This window comes from Anabrus simplex, chromosome X (assembly GCF_040414725.1).
Source record: "Anabrus simplex isolate iqAnaSimp1 chromosome X, ASM4041472v1, whole genome shotgun sequence".
Classification (NCBI taxonomy): domain Eukaryota; kingdom Metazoa; phylum Arthropoda; class Insecta; order Orthoptera; family Tettigoniidae; genus Anabrus; species Anabrus simplex.
The window spans coordinates 33,393,129-33,411,770 of record NC_090279.1 but is presented as its reverse complement, the minus strand read 5'-3'; the positions used below and the strand labels follow the sequence as shown (position 1 = coordinate 33,411,770).

The following is an 18,642-nucleotide window of genomic DNA, read 5'->3' as shown; positions in this document are numbered from 1 at the left end:
GAAAAAATATTCGAGGAAGGAAGGGAGTGATAGAGAAAAACTGAGGAGGTACTTGATTCACATTTCAATGCAAAAGACTGGAAATGGAAAATGAAGAAAATTCTACTGATATGAAGACAAAAATTTATACAATTGTCCTATCAGCTCATTGCATTGAGCAATGCCATCAACAATTACTTAAGTGTCCATGTCACGTCTAATGACACAACCGAGTGGTGTTTACCAGAGCGCCCCTTGTAGGGAGTTCCATGTCAAACAATTGGTTTAAATGTTTAGCAGTTTCAATCAATCGATACTGATCTGCATTTAGGGCAGTCGCCCAGGTGGCAGATTCCCTATCTGTTGTTTTACTAATCTTTTCTTAAATGATTTCAAAGAAACTGGAAATTTATTGAACATCTCCCTTGGTAAGTTATTCCAATCCAAAACCCCCCTTCCTATAAATGAATATTTCCCCCAGTCTGTACTCTTGAATTCCAACTTTATCTTCATTTTGTGATCTTTCCTACTTTTAAAGATGCCACTCAAACTTATTCGTCTACTAATGTCATTTCACGCCATCTCCCCGCTAGCAGCTCCGAACATACCACTTGTTACAAACCATCACTCTCATTTTGGTTCTATATTGAAAACAGCAAGCACACTTAGTTTACAAAAGGAGTATATTTATTACCCCGTCTATTCAATACAATTAATACCACGTTATGTGGTTAAATAAACATAGATGTTCAAAATTTTAAGGGCACAAGTTCCGCCCATCCCTTATTTGGCATCATCAGCCTTATTTAATCTTAAAACAAACATTATTTAGAGGACAATAATATTTATGTTTTCCAAAATTTGAACTGTGATGTCTTAAGGTTAAAAACACTAAGGAATAGTAGGTACAATGTATGACGTTGAGATGACATATACAGCACATGTTAAAATCATTGTAAACAATTTTAAAATCTTTGTCCAAAAGCAAATTTTGTGTCATATAAAATTCTAAAAACAACTCTTGTCTGGAACTGAAGTGGATCCTCTTCGTAAGAAAATTCGAGCATATGGTAGCTTGAGGCATTTGTCAATACAAGTCTTCAATTGAGTAGCTGGTTGAAACGTTGAGGCTGGATTTTGTTTATTTTTGCGAAGAGCTAAAGAATATTGACCAGGAGAAGAGGCGAATGTTTCAAATTATCTTATTAAGTTGATTGATCCATAAATTACCGTAATATATAGTAATATAACCAATGCAAGGAAAGATGTTGTTTTGCTGGTTGAAGCTGCTTTTGAAACAAGTATATCTGGTATTTGACAGGTATGTTTGAATTTCTCGTGAAACACGGTGTGTGTTTTACCTTCCCCTCAACATTCCGATCCTCCTCTACCACATCGATACAACACGAGGAGTAGGAACTCCAGACAGAACAACGCTGCTAATACACAAAGATATACATAGTTACGGCGAATGAGTAAGTACCCGTTTTACATAATACATAACTCTTGGATATTAACATACAATTTAAACACACACTGTCATACACGCCTTTCTTTTTGTTTGTTTCATTACAGTATAACCACATCCTTTTCCACGATTCTTTACATCTTCTAGAGGGACTACACTTTCACGAGAATTTCAAACATACCTGTCAAATACCAGATATACTCGTCTCAAAAGCAGCATCAACCAGCATATCAACGTATTTTTTGCATTGGTTATATTACGATAATTTATGGATCAACGAACTTAATAAGGTAATTTAAAACGTTCGCCTTTCCTCCTGGCCAATATTCTTAGGCTACTGTTCACAAAAGGATATAAAATCCAACCTCAACGTTTCAACCAATCTAGTCTATTGAAGACTTGTATTGACAATTGCCTCAAGCTAACATATGCTCGAATTTTCTTACGAAGAAGATCCACTTCAGTGCCAGACTAGAGTTGTTTTTAGAATTTGATATGAAACAGATTTTCTTTTGGGCAAAGATTTTAAAATTGTTTACGATCATTTTAACATGTGTTGTATATGCCATGTCTCAACATCAGATTTTATAACTACTATTCCCTAGTTTGTTTAACCTTAAGAAAACACAGATCAATTTTTATAAATCATAAATGTCAATGTCCTCTAAATAATGTTTGTTTTAAGATTAAATAAGGCTGGAGATGCCCAATAAAAGTAGGCGAAACATGTCACCTGAAAATTATGAATTTCTATGTTTATTTAACGACATAACATAGTGTAATGGTTGTAGAGTCCGCCATGCTAACTCGCTACGGCCGGGGCGTCACCCATCGCCCCACCCCCTTTACGCTCGAGCGCGCCAATCCGCGAGCAACACTCAAGCGCTGGGCCAGCCCTTCTCACTCTCTACATTAACACCTAGATACTTACAATGATCCCTAAAAGGAACTTTCACCCCATCAATGCAGTAATTAAAACTGAGAGGACTTTTCCTATTTGTGAAACTTACAACCTGGCTTGTAACCCTGTCTATCAACATACCATTGCCTGCTGTCCATCTCACAACATTTTCGAGGTCACGTTGCAGTTGCTCACAATCTTGTAACATTTATTACTCTATACAGAATAACATCATCCACAAAAAGCCGTACCTCTGATTCCACTTGTTTACTCATATCATTTATATACAAAAAAACATTAAGGTCCAATAACACCGAATTGAGGAATTCTCCTCTTAATTATTACAGGGTCAGGTAAAGCTTCTCTGAGATCTATTTTCTAGAAATATACCAACCAATTCAGCCATTCTGTTGTCTAGTCCAATTGCACTCATTTTTGCCAGTAGTCTCCCATGATCCACCCTATCAAATGCTTTAGACAGGTCAATCAGGTTATCCTCATCCCTATCCCCATTTTGCAATGTTTTTCACCCACAGTAAACACATGAAAACTGAACATTCGTCAATGTGATATACTTCTGGAATTGGACAAATTAATTGTATATATTAGTAGGTTTATCTACATTATTATTATTATTATTATTATTATTATTATTATTATTATTAGTATTATTATTATTAGTATTAATATTAGTATTGAAATTGTAATTCGTTCTTTGTTGTATATTAATTTCTTTGCAGGAAGCAAAATGTTAATTTATATTTGTGTATTATAATAGTTATTTTTATGTACAGCAGGATAGCATAGTACCGAAGTAATTTGTTTCAGTCTCTTTTTTCATTTATTCAGTATGTTATATATTTTTATGTTAATTATGTATTTCACTGGTTAAGTGTATGACAGGGACACGTGTCCCTAACTTTGCCAGTTAAAATAAATCATGACTATCTATCTATCTAATCACAATGACCTTCTGAATCCAAGATATCTGCTATATCTTGCTGGAACCCTACAAGTTGAGCTTCAGTAGAATAATCTTTCTTAAAACCGAACTGCCTTCTATCGAACCAGTTATTAATTTCACAAACATGTCTAATATAATCAGAAAGAATGTCTTCCCATAGCATACATACAACGCATGTCAAACTTACTGGCCTGTAATTTTCAGCTTTATGTCTATCACCCTTTCCTTTATACACAGGGGCTACTATAGCAACTGTCCATTCATTTGGTATAGCTCCTTCAAGCAAACAATAATCAAATAAGTACTTCAGATATGGTACTCTATCCCATCCCATTGTCTTTAGTATATCCCCAGAAATCTTATCAATCCTAGCTGCTTTTCTAATTTTCAACTTTTGTATCTTATTGTAAATGTCATTGTTATCATACGTAAATTTGAATACTCTTTAGCATTAGTCTCCTCCTCTATCTGGACATTATCCTTGTATCCAACAACTGTTTATTGTTCCCCAGGTGGTACAAAAATTGTCTATGTTGAATACCTCGAGTAGTGCCTCAGGGAATTCATTTCACCCAATAGCAGTGTTTTTTAGTCACTTTGTGATACTTCACTGTAAATGTAAACTCACTGCACTAACAATGAATACTACAATTTCTCCCACAGGTAATATATAAACTTTGTTACTGTGGCTAATTGAGTCGATTCTTACACATTGCCGGGGAACAGATTTCTATGTAAACACATATCTATTCAGGAAACTATGCTCAATAGTATTTTGTATATTTCAATGTAGGGGACACTACTGAAATGTGCTGTGTTTACTTGTTCTGGCCATAACAGGTTATTCTATTAATATGTTATTAGCTTTACTTTCAAGCAACTGCTTTTACAGCTTCCACAGCCAGAATGTATTCCTGAGGATTGTTCTTCCATTCCTGCTAGCAGTTTAATGTTGCACTAACAACTCCAAGGGAAAGGGATTAGATCAGGTACGCAGCAGCTTTAATTAAGGTTAATTAATGATAAAATGGGGAAAACACGGAAACGTTTTCCAGGGCTGCAGATCCTAGGATTCGACACCATGCAAACTCACTGCCACTCGCCCCTGATAATCTTCTACACACCAATAAATCAGAGAGGCAGCCAACTGTTACCTACATCATCACGAATAAAAACCGGATGTAGCTGCTGTGGGATAATGATGTCATACTGAAGAATCTCCATAACAACACTGATATAACAAGATACAGATATCCCAAATGGAAACATTTCAAGATTTGGAACCCTACTGCCATATGTCGCAACCTGTAGTGTAAAGAACAACTCAACATTCACAGCGTCACTATAAAACTGCACACAGAGCTAAATAACACAGCAAAACAATAATTAAAATTACACACTACATACTGAATTTCTTTCTGAAACTATCATCCGCAATCCTCATCTGCGTAGCTCTTCATAAAAAGATCGTCATTTCACTAAATTGAGATATATTGCTGCTACACACATCCTGCAGGTACTTGCAACGCACAGGCTGGGAGTTTTTTTAAAAAGCAAGCTAGATATATGCGTATTCATTTTGAATGCTTAATTAAAAATAAAATTTAAGAAAATTAATAAAATTAAATAGTAAAAATTAGGAGAATGCTGAAACTGAGAAAGATTAATATTAACTTCTAATATTCTCAATTGAGATCTATATATTTAGCAAAAGTATATGTCTGAACTTACCGACAATATGTTACTGGTTGTGAACACAGTGTAGAATGATACAAATCACAATTCCTCAAAGATGAATATCCGTAAATCACTTAACGGAGTAAGCTGTAGAATTGGCTATTACGCGCCTTATATAACAACATATCAGCCACTTCGAAACAGAACCGGATATTTGAATGTTGATAAATCACCTACAACAAACTCTTGAAGAACAAATTTGATTTGCAACAGTCAGTAGATCAGGCTGAATTTAGGAAGGGATGCATTCTTCTTCTTCTTCTTCTTGATGATATATATTGGGCTTCTTGGTTCACATTTATGCCCATTAAGGTAGCAACAGAAAAGAAAAACATGCAATTGAGTCCTTATGTTCACTACGAATGGAAACTATATAGTTAGATATGCAAGATACACAGGAAAAGCGAAACATTAGTATCACTTGCGCAATAGTAACTTCTTCTTCATCTGTCTTCCTATCGTAATGCCAACCCAATAATTGTATCATTACGCAGAGTGGGGATTATTCGAGATAGTCTTAAAGGAGCACACATAATAACAGGGACACAAGGTTCTAGTCTTCACGTCAGAGTGACCCGTCTCGACGTCTTGTCTACTTACACACACAAGACCGGGCCTACATAGAAAGGTTAGGGACGGTTAATGAAGAAGGGATACAAAGCGTAGGGTAGAGGAACAAAAACACAAAAACACACACTCAAAGACATAGAGTTAGCAAACTACCGGGTAAAAGATTGGGATGCGTAAAAAGCATGAAATTAATTAATTTTATCACACGGTACCGGGGCTGCAATATAATACGAAGACGTAATTATATATCGAGCCGTAGAAATGCGCCGAAAACGTAATACTGATTTAATCCGCACGAAGTTTACCTCCGAATCATGTTGGTACTACTGACTACACGTGGATCTTGTTTTGATCAAGAAAGCGATTGATGACATTAACTATTTGCGGAGAAGGCTTATATAATAAACAGGATAAACTTGTAGGAAACGGAATTTTTAATTGTGTTAAATTGTACAGAAATTTCTGCCGAGATGTATGAAAACTTGTGCAGTTGAAAAGAATATGATTAGCGTCGCTCGCTATATTACCACAGTAACATCGAGCATGTGGTGGAAGATGAAACCTGTGTTTATATTGAGGTGTGAGGGCGTGATTGAAACGTAATCGTATGATATTTATAATATGTCTTCTAGTATAGTGTCCGTTATAGTACCAGGGTTTTTTCCCTGCCAGCGGTTGAAGTTGATAATAAAAATGACCCTTATATTTGGATGTTTCCTGCCAAAGCTCATTCCAGGTATTGGTGCTATCAATCCGTAATGAGGTTAGTAAATCCAAATATGGCAGGGCAATGTTTCTGATATTATCTGTCGCATGTGCCGCATCCTTAGCCAGTTGATCTACAATGGTATTGCCAGTTATTCCCGAGTGTCCGGGTATCCATACTAACGTGATGTGTCGTCCTGCTGTTTGTAAGTCATAAAGGAGTTTTTTAACATTGTACACGTACCAGTTGGTAGAGGGTTTTAAGGACGATATGGCCTGTAGTGAGCTCAGTGAGTCGGTAAAAATATGACCTTTATTGTGTCGTGATTGTTTGAAAAATAAAATAGCCTGTCTTATAGCAAATAGTTCTGCAGTGAAAATGGATATTGTATGAGGTAGTGACATCTTTTGATGGGTTTTCGTTTGGGGCATATATATTGCTGCTCCGACTCCCGTCGCAGTTTTTGAACCATCCGTATAAATTTCCAGACTGGGGGACGGGTTAGCAACCCGCAATCGCTTTATAGATGCCGGTGGAAGTGGAAAATATTTGTGTGGTGTATGACTGTAATTTGCCGAAGGAAATATGATCGAGGGAGTATAAAAATATATATGCAAACTAAAAGCAAAATGTGGCTGGGACATACACTTTAGAATATCACCTTCATACTGCAACAATTGTGAGAATGCTTGAATCAAAGCCGGCTGATGGAAGTTACTCTGTTTAGTGCGCTGTAGGATTTCATACAAAAGTTGGAGTTTGGGCAGAATACCAGTGTTAGTCAGGGCCATCTTCTTAAGGATATATTTTTTAGCTAAAAATAATCTGCGTATGTGTAGTGGTTGTTCTCCTGCTTCTACCAACAGAGCATTAGTGGGTGTGGTTTTGAGGGCTCCTAGACACAATCTTAGGGCTCGAAATTGAATACGCTCGAGTTTTTGAAGTTGAGTTTTCTTAGCTATGTCAAAGAGATGTGCACCAAATTCTAATCTTGAGCGGATGGTAGCTTTGTAAAATGCAAGGGCAATAACGGGGTCCGCTCCCCATTGCCTTCTAACTACAGCTTGCAGAATATGTAGACAATGTTGTGCCTGTTGGATTAAGGTTTGAAAGTGGTATTTCCATGATAATTTATTATCCAAAATTAGTCCCAAATAGCGATGTGAGGTGGTGAGCGGAATGTTGATGTTATCTAAAGTAATAGGGGAGTTGTCATATTGCCGGTGATGTGTAAAAACCATCGTGGCACATTTGGAAGGAGAGAGCTGCAATCCATGATCTGTTAGCCATATATGAACTTCCCGTAGAGTATTTGTTAATATGCTCCTGCATGTGTCCAGATGTGCGTGACTAGTATAAATCAAAATATCGTCAGCATATGAGATAATACGTGCTGTCCGTAGAACTAAGCGTTCTAGATCATGTAAGTATAATGCAAAAAGGATCCCACTCATAATATCTCCTTGAGGTAAGCCTTTAGAGGAGGACCGGAGTGGCATTGGGGAGCAGGGAGTTTTGATAAATAATCGTCGATCCATCAACAACTTACTCAAAATGATGAGGAAATTGTAGGGGAGCAGTAAATCTTGAAGCTTACGTAGGAGAAGATCAAGTATGACATTATCATACGCTCCCTGTATATCGAGAAAAGTTGCCATGACGGTATGTTTTCGAGCTCTTGCTAGTAGGATATCTGTTATGAGCACATTATGTGCATCTTGAGTGCTTCTTCCTGGAATGAAGGCATATTGACTACGAGGAAGTAGGTTATGGAAGTTGAGACACCATAACAGTCGATAGAGTAAAATCTTTAAGAAAATTTTTCGCAAAACAGAACCTAAAACAATTCCCCTGTAGTCAGCTGGGGTCGGTGGATATCTGTTTGTTTTTGGTATCGGGACTAGAAAAAAATTATTCCATTCAGTGGGAATCAATGTAGTAACTAGAATAAAGTTAAAATGATCAATCAAAGTTTGCTTGGCTGGTACAGGCAAAGCATGTATCATGGAGTAGGTTATATAGTCAGGTCCCGGAGATGTTGATTTGTTGTTAATAATACTGAAATCCAACTCTCGAAGGGATATGGGATGCAATAAAGTATTGAAGTGGCTACTCGACGGTTGTAATATGAGAGGAGATATAGGTAATGCTGTGTCAGGCGTGAGTTGCTGATAGAACTCTTGAAGTATATGTGGTTCAATTATGTTAGCTCCTGGTGAATGATTTCTATGGGTCAGAGAACGTAAAGCCTTCCAGATGATTTTGGCATTGGTCTTCATCGTAAGGTTGGAAATGAAAGCTTTCCAGGCTTCTCTTCTCTTGTTGTTAAAGATTCGTCTCATTACAGCAAGATGTTTCTTTAGGACAAAATAATTTTGGGGAGTAGATTCATGTATATAGGTTTTGAAGAGCTGCCTTCTCATTTGGACTAAATTATGGCATTGTTGATCCCACCAATGAATTTTTGTGGAGGCTGTTACAAACTTTGGAATAGTCAGCACCAAAGGGTGATGAAGATCCAAATATTGCTTGATCAGAGTTAATAAGCAGTCATAATTGAGGACATCCTCTCTGTTTTCAGTCATGCGAGCCCAAATATAATTTCGAAAATTATCTGGATCGAAGTTGGTGAGTGATCGATGGTAAGAATGATATGTTTGGCATGCTCTAATCGGATGCGAGTTGCTGACACCAATTGAGATAAGGATAGGGAAATGATCACTGAGGTGCGTATCCTTAATGGTTGTCCATGATATGTTATGAGCGAGAGGGATGGAACACAAAGATAAATCAACTGCACTTGGGGCAGATCCCGGGGCAGATAACCTAGTAGGTGAGCCATCATTCAGGATTATGAGTTGTTGTTCAACTAACGTATGATATAGATTGTTGCCTTTTGATGAGTTGTCTACACAACCCCAGTAAGTATGATGCGCATTGAAGTCACCAGCTATTATAAGCTGTGGATAGGGTGTAAATTGATGAAGCATGGTGGTCCATTGAGCGCGTGTAAGATATATGTCCGGGGGACAGTAAATATTAACAACCAGTAGATTAAGCAGCTGGATCGCAAGGACATATAGATTGGGGATAGAAGTCGGAAATGAAATCACTCTGTAAGACAAGTTGGTTGCTATGAAAGTAGCTATTCCATCACATCCATATCCATCTATCCTTTCAATGTTATATCCCTTCAGCTTAAAGTTGGAGTATGGTTGAAACCAAGTCTCTTGTAATAAAATAATATGCGGCACATATTCCTGTATAAGGAGTCGGAGTTCGTTTTGTTTTGGCAGGATACTTCTGCTATTCCATTGTAGTATTCTGAGCATTTAACTTGAAAAAATTAGTGACAGTGTCCCGCAGCTTATTTACCACGGGGAAGGTCTGATCATTTGGCCCTAGCAGTTGTAGGAGCTGCAAAATAGTGTTAATAATTTCTGTTTGCAACTGCTTATGTTGTGTCGCAGACGTAGATGCTGTACCTACTTGAGGCAGTGGGACTGGCAGAGGTGAGGCTGAGGCCTCGTGAGTAACAAACGCAGTTTCATTCTGGGTCGCTGGTGGAAAAGTACTCGAATGGCTATATGGCTGCTGTTGCCCAAAAAGAATACGATGATAACCAGCTTTATCATAGCCGGGCCTCGGAACAGGTCGAGGCTCCCTAGCCACTATGGAAGTAAATTTTCTTTTCCTGGGTGTATCAATTGCTGATTGGGATGCTGGTACCTGAAGTGGGGGGAAGTGTTGAGGGTGTAAGGTTGGGGCATATGGTGCAGGTTGTATTTGCTCTGTTGCCTCTTTGAAAGTGATGTTGTCTGTACACATTATTTTTTTGATATGTACCTGATATTCATGCATCGAACAGTCTTTCGATCCCACTTGATGATTCCCTTGACAATGGAGACATATTAAACAATCCTGTTGGCAATCCTTGGTAAGATGGGACATAGCACAGCGTCCACATCGAGGTGATTTCGCACGACAATAAGCTGCTAAATGGCCATAACGCTGGCAATTTTTACAGATTAAGGGATTGAAGATAAATGGTTGGACCTCCAGAACCACACTAAAGAGACTGACCTGGCTTGGCAACTTTTGTGCCCGAAATGTAATTTTCACAGAGCCAGTTGGTAGGTATTCTATTCCATTTTCTGTGACAACTTTGCGGTTAAGCCTTTGCGCTTTGGCCACTGGGAAGATGGACTCAATGTGCGCAAGTATCTCTGGTACTGTTATATCCTTATCAACTCCCTTTATCAAACCAACTCTATAGACATTGGATGTAGGAATATAGGCTTTTAGCTTTTTCTCCTGTAAGAGAGGATTAGTGAGAAAATCATTGGCTTTTGCTGCTTGAGTAAAAACAACTTGTATTCTATTGCGCCCTTTTCTAACGATTTTCTTAACACCTGGAATTTTTTTATCATAAAATAATTTCCCTAGAGCCATAGGGTGAATTCCCGCCACATTTTTTTGATCTATGGATTCTACCATAACCAAAAAAGGGCCAAAATGTTCGCGAGAATAGGTTTCCTGAACCTCTTCCTGAGTATTAGTATCCAAATCCATACTTTTAGGTTGTTGAGTGCTTCCAATGTCACTCGGGGTATTAGTAGCCAAATCCATACTGTTAGTTAGCTGAGTGCTACTGAGGTTAGTAGGAGATGTTAAATCAGGTTTTGTAGGGTTGGAATTAATTGATTTTTCCTTCCGCTTCACCAGAAGTTTAGGTGGACGTAATGTCCCGCCACCCCCACTTTCAGCATCCATTGCCTAACACTCTTCACACACACCGACTTTCACACAAAACACCACCGATGCACGACCGAAACACGTACACGCCAAGATCCGGAACAGTCCAGAAACCTCGACGTTCAAACGAAGACTGTACGGCAAGCTCAGTCATTGTAAGGGATGCATTACTAATGACCACTGCACAGTATGCGACACTTCTTCTGCTTCTGCTTCTGCTTGAAATGTGAATGGGCTTGTTATATCACCCAGTTCCAATACTTGTAATAAATCACACTGTAACACTCATATACAGTATACCAAAATACACAGCTGCGGGGAGAGTTGTAGTTTAACATATTCGTAATGTCTACAATTGCAGTATGCGACACTGGGTGCAATGTCCCGCTAAGTCTGGCTCAAGGAGGATATGTAAGAGAGAAGGAACCTCTCCGGGTGAAAAAGGGAATACCAAAGCAGGTCAATAAGTCTTAACGAGTTTTATGCCATGGAAGGAGGGATCAACTGACTGAATTTTACGATCCAATTCTTCGTACACTAGGGGAAATAAAATCGTCCGGCTTTTATACATATATACATGCATTTTCATTATAGTCCGTTATGCCTTCCAGCGTTCAGTCTGCAAGCCTCTGTGAATTTACTATACGTCGCGACAATCCTCTATTTGCAACTAGTGCCGTGGCCTCATTTAATTCTATAGCTCTTATCTTTAAATCGTTAGAAACTGAGTAAAACCACTATCATCTTGGTCTCCCTCTACTCCTCTTACCCTCCATAATAGTGACTATTATTCTCCTAGGTAACCTATCCTGCTCCATTCGTCGCACATGTCCCCTCCACCAAAGACGATTTACGCGTACAGTTTCATCCATCGAGTTCATTCCTAAATTAGCCGTTATTGCTTGTTCCGTGTACTCTCCTGCCATTGTTCCCACCTGTTTGTAAAATCAATAATTCTCGCTACTTCCATGTCTTGTACTTCTAACGAATAAATAAGATATCCTGAGTCCACCCAACTTTCGCTCTCGTAAAGCAAAGATGGTCTGGAAACACACCGATGTAAAGACAGATTCGTCCAGGAGCTAACTTCCTTTTTACAGAACACTGTTGATCGCAACAGCCAACTCACTGCATTAGCTTTACTACACCTTGATTCAATCTCACTTACTATATTACCATCCTGGGGGAACACACAAAAAAGACTTAAAATTATCTACCTCTTCCAGCTTTGTATCACCAATCTGACATTCTTACCTACTGACATCAATTTAGACGTGGAGAGGCTAATTGTCATACCATACTCATTGCACATATTTTCAAGTTCCAACACTTTAGACTGCAGGCTTTCGGCACAATCTGCCATTAAGACGAAGACGTCAGTAGAGGCCAGGCTGCTTACTACATTTCCACCTGCCTGAATCTCTCCCTGCCAATTTATACCTTTCAGCAGATGATACACGTAAATTACGAAGAGCTAATGAGAAAGATTACAGCCTTGTCTAACCCCTGTAAGCATCCAGAACCAAGAACTCATTCTACCATCAATTCTCACTGCAGCCCAATTGTTATCATAAATGCCTTTGATTGATTCTATTAATCTACCCTTAATTCCATAGCCCCTCAGTATGGTGAACATCTTTTCCCACGTTACCCTCTCATATACATTCGCTAGATCTACGAAACATAAGCACAACTGTCTATTCATCTCGTAACATTTTTCAATTACCAGGCGCACACCGTACTGAAAGTCGGATCCTGACAGCTCCTCTGTGGTCTGTAACCACACTGGTTTTCATCCAACTTCCTCTCAACAATTGATCACAACCTCCCTTCCAAGATGCCAGTGAATACTTTGCCTGGTATAGTAATCAATGAGATACCTCGATAGTTGTTGCAATTCTTCCTGTTCCCTTGCTTATAGATAGGTGCAATTAATGCATGTGTCCAAACCGAAGGTACCTCACCAACACTCGGTTCTAATCTTAGGTACTACCGGTATTCTATGAAGCAATTTCATCCCTGCCTTGCCGCTATACTTCACTACATCAGGTCTAATTTCACCTATCCCTGCTGCTTTATGACAATGGAGTTTATTTACCATCCTTTCCACTTCCTAAAGCGTAATTTCACCACATCATTTTCTTCCTCCCCATTAGCTTGGTTGTTCGCGACACCACCAGGAAGATTTCCTTTTACGTTGAGACGATTTTCAAAATATTCCCTTCACCTGTCCTGTGGTTCCCTGGGATCTATTATGAGTTCACCTGAATTAACCAGAACACTGCTCATTTCCTTTTTCCTTCATTTCCCAAGATTATGTATTTCTGCCCAGAAAGGTTTCTCTGATGCTTTAAATAGCCTTTCTAGGTGATTACCAAAATCTTCCCACGACTTTATTTTGGATTCAACGACTATTTATTTCGCTCTGTTTCATTCTTCTGCGTACAATTCAATGTCTGCATTGGCCCTTGCTTGGAGCGATTTCTGATAAGCCTTCTTTTTACGTTTAGAAGCTGCTGTCACCTCATCATTCCACCAAGATGTTCGCCTTTGCCCATCTTTACACACAGTCATTCCTAGTCATTCCCTTGTTGTTTCTACTACAGCATCCCTGTATACCACACATTCTCTTTCTATATCAGTAACCTGCTTACTGTCCACTGTTCGAAACTTGTCACTAATAATATCCATGTAGGCCTACTTCTGTCAAAATTCCTCGTCCTGGAGATTTTCTACACTTATCCCTTTGCAGACAGATTTCACTTTCTCTGTCCTAGGCCGTTGAGATACTCGTACTTAGTTCACTACAGATCAGACCGTGCTCTGTATAACAGAAAAGTCACCGAAAAACTCGTACATTTCTAACAGACTTCCTGAATTTGAAGTCGGTTAATATATAGTCTACTCTATGGAACTGGTACCCCTAGCCTTCCACGTGTAGCGGTGAGTAGCCTTATGCTTGAAGAATGTAGTCGTAACTGCTAAACACATACCAGCACAGAAGTCCAGCAAACGCTTCCCTTTCTCATTAGCTTCCATGTCTTCCCCATATTTACCAATCGCCCCTTCGAATACTTCAGTTCCCTTTCCAACTCTCGCATTGGTATCGCCCATTAGCACTATCCTATCTTTACTGTTAACCCTGACTGCGATGTCACTCAATGTTTCAACTTCATCCTCATCTCATCTCCACCCTCACATGGTGAATAAATTGAGACAATTCTCGTCCTAATTCCTCCAACTGCCTAATCTACCCACAACGTTCGCTCATTTACGTGCCTAACAGAAACTACGCTTCGTACAATAGTATTCCTGATAAACTGTCCTACCCCATACTCTGACTTTCACCTTTTTAACACAAATCAAGTATACTTTATAAGCTCCTGTCTCTTCCTCGTTATTTCTTCTTACCCTTAATTTCACTTAGGCTACACCTAGTACATCCAGATGCATCCTCTTTTCTGACTCAGCCTGTTCTACTTTCTTTTTTTCGTAGCTCCCCATCGAATTCCATTTCTTTACAAAGTTGTTTCCAAGGAGAACCTCGCCTGTCAAGTGAGAGTGGGTCACCATTACTCCCATAGGTCCGAGGCTTTCTTAAAACGTACTGAACTTGGTAAATCCATGAAGCAGGATGTCACCCTACTTACACATAGTCCTGGTGAGCATTTTTCCTCTAACGGGTTAGGGACCACCGGTGGATTGTGTAGTCCTAGCCGCATGAGCGAATGAAGGGCCATTATACAGAATATCTCTGAGGACCCACTCCTGTTCCGTAGCAACTGGTATCCCGACACTCAGGACCACTTACTTGGCCACTCAGCTGTTGCCCTTGGTTCACGAACTAGAACGTGACTACAGTAACGTACACCATGAACCATCTAATATTATTATTCCGGAAATACCGTGCATCACAGAGGTGTAAGAAGGTGTTGTGCTGAATGGATGGACAAGGAATTGACAAGAGCATAATTTAATGCCCAAAATTTTGAAATTGTATTCCTTCCGTCTTGTTCTCTTATTTAAAATTTGGTAAATAGAAGATCTAAAAAAGCAATAACAATATAAAAATGAACTCGTTAGTTCCAACAACAACGACATAAAGTCCAAAATCAGGTACAAAAGTAGAGAGAATTATCAGGAGGATAATATACGATGGATGTGTATTATTAGCTCTGAAACAGTTATACTATTTTATAAGAAAAGGTTTGCTCCATTAACTTCCATAGCCTAAGAGTCTGAGCTCCAAACTCAGAGGCATCACTTTCTTGGAGTGCACAAGCTTATACAATGGCAATCTTCAAATCAGGTATTTACAGTCACTTCTGCTCAATTGTTTGGTTTTTTTTTTTTTTTTTTTTTCGGAAACGTAAACAGGGACAATGAGTGCCCATAATAAATGGCTATGATGTAAAAAGGTAAAGGTTGATAAAGATCGGGGGAAAACAAATTCCATGAGGGTGAAAAACCTGCGCTCCTTGTAGAAAACTCTTAAAACCTTAAGTGGGCTTATGGCCCCAACATACAGAGGCTAAGCGTATTGTGCGCCGGGGAGACTAAATGATAAACATTAAATACCAAAATCTGTTAATAATTTTAGAGGATAAGAAACTTTAGTCACCCCATACCGAGATGAACGGTAGTCAACAGAGGGTAATCACTTTTGTCCCCTTACATTATGTATTTCCCAGTAGGGAATAAAACAGATTACTTAGACTGGCGAAATTTTTTACATTTAAACAGCAGAGTTTAGTAATGTACATGAAATAAAAGAGTTTTGAATCATTTCATATGTTAAGAAAATTCTACCATTACCTTGAGTTGCTGGGCCTTTGAACGCCGACTGCGTCCTCTGCCACTTTAGTATACGCCGCACACAATAAACTGGAGCCATGACCATGACAATACAGCCTTAAAGCGCTCAGCTTTTATAGTATCTGGAGGGGAAGTTCCAGAACTCTTTACAGATAGGCTGGATGCTTGTACACACCCCAAAACAAAATTTATTTGGCTAGAGAAAGTATACACAAATTATCTTTAATCCCGGCGGAGAGGACAATTAGGCCGATGGTAGAGACATCTAGTAGATGAAAATCCAAGTGTATTGCATAACATTAATTCAAGTTCAATTACACAGATGGCCTTATAGAAGGCACGCAGTCTGACTGGACAGAGAAGGTGCACCCCCGGTACCCTAAGGTTTTGCCACGGTATGAACAGCTTTGAAATCTTGAATCTTGCCGTACATAATTTTTTATAAAACATATATAAGTTGGATTATCACTTGATAGATTGGCCTTTCATGTTTAGTTGTTGAAGTAAAGTAGTTTAGATAGTGTTTGCGAAGTAGTAGAAGATCGGGGTGTTGCGTGCAGAGTCAATGGCAAGAACGGCCGCCGATGACGATGTCAGGATGGGGTCGCCCGGGCCCCCAAGGTACGCTCAGATATCATCCTCCCGTACATTTTGAGGAGCAACCAAGGCGATGGTCACAAAGTACCAAGTAGCATTGTTCGGGCCATACATAGAGTGGGCGGTTGGATTCCAGCATCCAAGCCACTCCACAGGATGATATTCCCAAAGGAGTCAGTTTGGACGGAGTCTCGGCCGGAACGAGGCGGGTCCACACCCCGCGCCGGCATCTCTCACTCATTGACACGACGTGGCCTCAGGTGAAAATATGGCACTGTAGTATTGATTTTTGGGGCAACTGTAACTTACTCACAGACAGTGTTACATGTGGTCCAGGTACGGTTGTCAACTTTGGAGGAATAGTGCACGGAGTTTCGACACAGGTTTGGAGGCATGGTCCTTAATAGCTGAATAATAATGAGATCATTGAAGGGAAGGTTTAAAAAAAGGATTTAAACAAAAAATGAAATTTTAGTTATGATTTTACTTATATACATACAATATTTCACAGCCAACAGGGGCAGCAAGACTCCTTATTCTAACTTGATTATATAAAACTTAAACTAATAGGATGCTAAGGAAGGAAATATAATTAAATCAACAACATCATCCCTTGGTGGCATATACTGAAGAAGCAAATGCCTTTACACAGATTTTACTTGACACAGGTGTAGCTCAAAAATCTTTTCATTTCATTGACAGGAGTAAGGAAATCAAGCCTAATGCAGGGTTAATGAAATCTGAGGGCAAGCTTGCCCACGGAAACAAAGTTTTTAACCATTACCTGATCTCCAATTTTTTACTTAGTGGGTCTTTGTCCACGGTCATACCTCATTTTTACTCTCCGGTGAGAGGCCTTAAGATTATTTATAGCTTTTCCCCATAAATCTCGGATATTCTCTGGATCTATTGTCTGTGGCAAAATCTCATTGGTCGACTACGAATTTGACAAATGAGTATTTGGGACAAACTTAAACATAAGAGAAATTGGAGAAACTTGTGCTACTTATGAATGGCCGAGTTAAATGCTAATGATAACCAGTGTAAGGAAGTGTCCGTTTGGGAGTGATCTTCGTGGTGAAAAGCAATAAGGGCAGGTCGAGGATTATGATTAACCCGCTCAGCTAGGGATGGTTGTAGGTGGTGCGCAGACGTCGTGACATGCGAGATAGAGAGATCGAAACAGAACATACGAAATCAATTACAGGGGAACGGCTTAGCGTTATCGGGAACAACATATTGACAGGGTTCAAAAGACGACAAAACAGAACTGAGACAAGAAATAGTAAACTGAGTAGTGGCAAGGCTAGTCGGAAACAGCCATAAAAACCGAGTAAAACCACCCACAACACACAAGAATGAATTTATTCCCATTCCCTTTATATTGGGGAAGGGTGTGATGTAATCCATGTACAATCGCACCATAGGGCGAGATGCTTGGTGTGAGGACAATAGTCTTTAATTAGCTGACAACGTGGGCTTGCTAATCAAACAAGACTTACATGCCTTAACCAGTTCCCTAATCTCGCCATCCATACTCTTCCAGATAAACGTCCCTCTTATCTTCTCTCTGGTTTTATAGATGAATAGATTTCCCCTAATGCGATCTCATGGTAATACTTCAAAATCATAGGTACTAGCACTGCTGGAACGACAATTCTTGTCTTCTGATCGTGCCTCGAAGGGCCACACAGATCTCCATTCCTCAAAACATAAGAGACGACATGTTCTCCAGAAGAAAGGGTTTCCATAGTAGGAGCATGCACCGTGTCTCCACGCTGGCATTTGGCTATATCGTCAAATAACAAAGAGGCATTAGTCAAAAGTGCACTTATGCAATTGGTTTGAAAATAGAAGGGGAACGTCTTTCCTCCGGATCAACAGAATTAGAATCGCCGGAAAACATTCGGCTTAAGCCACTGCGACTTCGTTCTCCGACACTCGAATGTGTAGCACGTCAAACTGAAAAGCTGAAACCCTAGTCGCCCAACGGGTGATGCGTCCGGTACAACGGGGCCTAGGAAAAATCCAGCTCAGAGCCTGATCGTCGGTCTCCAATTAAAATTTAACGTGCTCAAGGTAGAGGCGGAATATTTCGAAGGCAAATCAGACGGCCAGTCTTTTCAACTCATATATAGAGACTTGGTCTC

At 39.4% G+C, this 18,642-nt stretch overlaps 1 protein-coding gene across 1 annotated transcript in view; it reads right to left on the bottom strand.

Annotated features, from left to right (window-relative positions):
• LOC137503213 (uncharacterized) overlaps window positions 1–5,117 on the bottom strand; it is a 46,347-nt gene extending 41,230 nt beyond the window's left edge. The window contains exon 1 of the mRNA XM_068230734.1: window positions 5,044–5,117. The gene's annotated coding sequence lies outside the window, so the exon portion shown is untranslated. The remainder of the gene's footprint in view (window positions 1–5,043) is intronic.
• Between the last annotated feature and the right edge of the window lie 13,525 nt (window positions 5,118–18,642).